Raw genomic sequence first — 4,792 nt, forward strand, 5'->3', positions numbered from 1 at the left:
CACTTTCTGATCTAGTGCCTCAGTCTAAGCCTCGTTTAGGGCCCTCCATTATGTACATTCATTTCCCTTCTCATCCTGATCTTGTACTGCCCTGTGAGTGGGAAGATACAGCCAGCCTCTCTAAACATGACATTTCAGACTCACATATCTCACCTTCTGATCTCTGAGTCATTGCTTATTCTATTCCCTGTAATACAGTAATAACTACTCTTTTCCTTACTTCTTCTCCCACCATGTCTTCCAGTGAAAATCCCACACATCTATCAAACTGCATCACAAACACCATCTTCCACATGCCGCTTTTCCTGTATCACATCCTTAAGACAGGATTTGCTTTCTTTCCTCTGTGAATTCCCACAGCACTTTCTCTTTCCTGATTAATTACTGCAACTCAGGTTCCCCAAGAAGCAGACTCTGGAAATAAACATAAAGGGATCTTTTTTGTAATTTAGACTTCATTGGTGGGAAAATATGGAACGCTTCATGAATTTGCACCCCATCCTTGTGCAGACGCCATGCTAATCTTCCCTGTATCGTTCCAATTTTATAGATGTGCTGCCGAAGCAAGCAGTGCAAGGAGAACTTTATCGGGGAGATCTCCAGGGATCCACCGATCTGGGGAGGTGAAGGGAACAGGATTGTGCAAAGGAAAAGTGGGACCGCCATGTTATCTCTGCACGGGCCATCGCCAAGCGCAGGAGGAGCTCTGGAGCTGGGGTGGCCCTTCAGAATTGTTCTGGATGATTCCAAAAGGGTCAGGGCCTTCATATTTCTCTCTCTACCAGTCATTGGCCCTGAGGATCTAGGGCAAGGACCGAGGACATAGAAGATAAAGAAGATTTAGCTCTGAACTGTGTCAGCTGTCAACACTCCTGGGAGAAAGAGTACTTTTCTCTGGAAAGGATGGAGGGCAGGGGTAGAACTATGAATGCATACCAGTCTCCACCATGGCAGCTTCTAAGTACTCTGGCATCCTCTGCTTTGTAGGTCATGTCTTTACCTCCTGGACACTAGAAATTTTGTCCTAAATATTTCTTGAACTCCTCACTGCTCTGAGTACAGTCAGTAAGAGATACTGGATGAATAATTTGCTGAGATGAATTTACTTTGTGCTCTTTTGCAGAACCTCCACTTTAAAGACATTAATGAGGTATGTCAGGCACATATCTTTATTTTAAAGAGGAGAGAATTTAGGCAGAAAATGATAATTGGACTTGGTCCATGACCCAATTAATTTAAAAGTTTCAAAATGAACAAAACAAACAAACAAAAAACCCTAAGTCTCAGGACTCTCAGGCCAATTGTCCTTGAAAAAAATTACCCAATTAACTAAATACAAATAGTAGCTCAAAAAGGGGCCCCAGTCAGGTCAAGAGTTAATAACCTTGCTCTCTAAACCACTTCTCAAAAGTTTCTGCTTCTGGACCTCCCTGAGGTGCCTCAACTTGATAAGTTATTAGACTTCCTTTTGGCCCATATTCACATGAAAAGAGCCAGGACTTGCAACTGAGATTTAAAACAACTCTGGCCCATTGCCCAGGGCTCACACTGTGAAGAGCGCCAAAAGCATCCTCCAAGAGCCTTTACCGCAACCGCCATAAGGAAGATGACCTGAATACCATTCCTGAAGTCATTTTCGGGACACTTGCCACAGCCATCAAGTCAGATCATGAAGTCATAAAGAACCCCCCCCGTTTTTTTTTTTAAAGACAACAAGGTTGCTTTCTCTGTCCCATCTCCCTCGCTTGCCACACACATCCCCATAATTTCACATGACCCTTCCCTACCCTAAATCATATGGTTAGCAGAGAAAGTCATCTGCGATATCACCTATTTCTAGGAAAACATGGCCAAGCACACTGCTGCCTGACCCTAGCCATGCACCTGAACTATTTATGTTGAACAGATGTGGCCTGTTGCTTAACAGGGTTTCTTGTGCTCTGTCACACCCAAGAACCCCAGGAGACTGGGACAGAGAGCAGGTCTGTTCCTACGACCTGCAAAACCCTGTTCTCAGCATTGCCTTCTTGGCTGAGTTACCTCCTTCTCTCTGGGTTTATTGATAGTTGGGCAGAGACATGCATGTAGAAATCCTATATAAGCACTGGTGTCCTGGCCTTATTTACTGAGTGGTTAGAGCAGCTCTGTTCTTCTGTTCAATGTCAGGTCAATGGTCCTTAAATGTGGCCTTTTCTATACCATCCAACACTGCTGATTGTAAATATGATACCAAATCCACAGCCTAGACTGGCTCTTTAGTTTCACTTCTCACCTCTCCTTGGCACACAGACCTGCGTTCCAGCAAAATCATCCTCTTGGTTCTTATATTAGAAGCCTTTCCCAAGATTGCCAAGTCAGGTACCCCCAAAACACTCTGGTGCTAACATTTCATTTCATGATTCCCAAAACCATGAAAGAGCAGCTACAGAAACTCTCCCCAATGTACTGATGCATTTTTGTATCAATGAATTCACATGCTTGACTGGAGATGCTTCTCACAATTCACATAGGTCATATTTATACTTTATATTTTCATATACACACCCTTCACATTTTCACACTTGCACAGTCCTTTAATCTATTTTTTATTATAGTTTGCATTCAACACTCTTTTTGTATTAGTTTCAGGTATACAGCACATTGTACAGATGTTCAAATAGGTAACAGTGTGTTCCCTATGATAGTTCAAGTGCCCACCTGGCACCATTGATAGTCATTGCAGTACTATTGACTCTATTTCCTACACTTTACCTTACATCCCATCTATTGTAACTACCAGTTAGTACTTCTTAACCCCATCATTTTACACAATTTTGTGATGTTCTTTTATTCCACCCCTACAGAGAAATGATTTTTTTTTTTTAATCTGCAATAGGTAAAATCCTACTGAGTTGGGCTTTCAGGTTTCAAAGTCTAACTCAGATGCCCTCTCTTCCTTCAAGACTTCGGGTGGCCCCCTTTGTAATCCATATGTGGTTCACATCACTTTCTGCATTGTATTATTATTTGTGCTCATATCTCATCTTGTCTCTATTACATAGTAAGCTGGACCAGGGTAGAAGCCAGATGTCAACTTTTCTTCTGTTCCAACAATATCTGGCATAATGCACTGGATAAAGTCAATGTTCAATGAGGAACTGAGAAAGCACTAGGCATATCTTCTAAGGCACTGAAGTATATGACAAAATGAATTTGAGGACTACTTCAAAATAGTTTTATTACCTTTTCATTGAAGTTTAGCATATGTAAAATGTTCAACCATTAAACATAGAAGTTGAAAATTTGTAACAAATGATTAAAGGCATGCAACCATATCCAAGATAAATATATGGAACCTGATTTATACTCCAGAAATACCTCCCCCTGCTCCACAGTCAACTACCAAAAGTAATCACTACTCTGACTTCTAACATTTTAATTTTTTTCATCAGTTTATATCAATGGAATCATATAGTATGAACATCTATGTGTCTATTTTTTATTTTAATTTTTGTTCATTATTATGATTATACATGTATCCACATGGTTGCCCTATAGCATAGTTTAATTTTTTATTGCTAAATATTCTATCATATGAATATGCAATGACTTATTAATGTTGATGAACATTTGGGCTATTTCCAATTTGGGGCAATTTTGTACAAGGCTACTATGAACACTTGCATCCATGTCTTTTGGTGCAATGTGCATGCATTCTGTTACATGTTTAGCAAGACCTGAAACTGCCATGCCACAATGTATGCACATATTCAGCTTTAGTTGATATTACCATACAGTTTTCTACAGTGGTTTTACCAATTTGAACTACCATCAACATTGTGTCAGAGGCCCTGCTGCTTTTTTATTTCCACCAACACTTGACATGGTCAGATTTTTAAAATTTAGTCATTCAGATAGGTGTGTAGAGGTAGCTTTGTATGGTTTTAATTTGCATTTCCCCAGTGATAAATTATGATAAGGAAAACACATTTCTTTATGCTTTTTGGCTACTTGGATAACTTTACTGGTGAAATGTCTATTTATGTCCTTTGACATGTGTTTAATTGTATTGTTCTATTTGTCTTAATTTGTAACATTTATTTATATATTCTGGATACAAGTTCTTTGTCAGAACTATGATGACAAATATCTTTATGATTTGTGTAATAGCTCTCAATGGTATTTTGTGATGAATAAAATAATCAATTTTAATTAGATCTAATGAATTAATCTTTCACTTTATGGTTGGTGATTGTGCATGTGTGTGTGTGCATTCTTGTTTAAGGAATCTTTGCTGAATTTGGGATCATGAAGGTTTTCCTCTATATTTTCTTTTAGAAGCTTTGTAACTACCTTTCAATTTAAGACTGAGCTACATCTGGAATAAATTTTGGTATACAATGTAAGAAAAGTGTAAAATTAATTTTTTCATAGGCTATACAATTAGTCTTGAGGCATTTATCTACAAGACCACTCTTTTCCCATTGCATTGCCACAGTACTTTAAACCAATGACAATTTACACTTGGGTCTATTTTGGGGTATTGTTTTAAATATATATTTTATTGATTATGTTATTACAGCTGTCCCAATGTTTCCCTCTTTGCCCTCCTTCACCCAGTATCCCCATTCTCTCCAGCAATCCTCTCGCCTTAGTTTATGTCCATGGGTCATGCATATAAGTTCTTTGGCTACTCCATTTCTTATACTATGCTTAATATCCCCCTATCTATTTTGTATCTACCAATTTGTACTTTTTAATCCCTGCAACTTTTCCCCCATTCTCCACCTTCCCCCTCCCAACTGATAACCCT

General features: G+C 38.9%; 1 non-coding gene across 1 annotated transcript; it reads right to left on the reverse strand.

The window, feature by feature from the left end:
• Positions 1-465: 465 nt before the first annotated feature.
• On the reverse strand, positions 466-570 carry LOC129084478 (U6 spliceosomal RNA). Its single transcript, XR_008530603.1, has one exon. It is a non-coding gene; the product is annotated as a U6 spliceosomal RNA (small nuclear RNA).
• Positions 571-4,792: the final 4,222 nt, after the last annotated feature.

Source organism: Pteronotus mesoamericanus, unplaced genomic scaffold (genome assembly GCF_021234165.1).
Source record: "Pteronotus mesoamericanus isolate MK-2021 breed Mesoamerican mustached bat unplaced genomic scaffold, CSHL_Meso_final scaffold_174, whole genome shotgun sequence".
Lineage (NCBI taxonomy): Eukaryota > Metazoa > Chordata > Mammalia > Chiroptera > Mormoopidae > Pteronotus > Pteronotus mesoamericanus.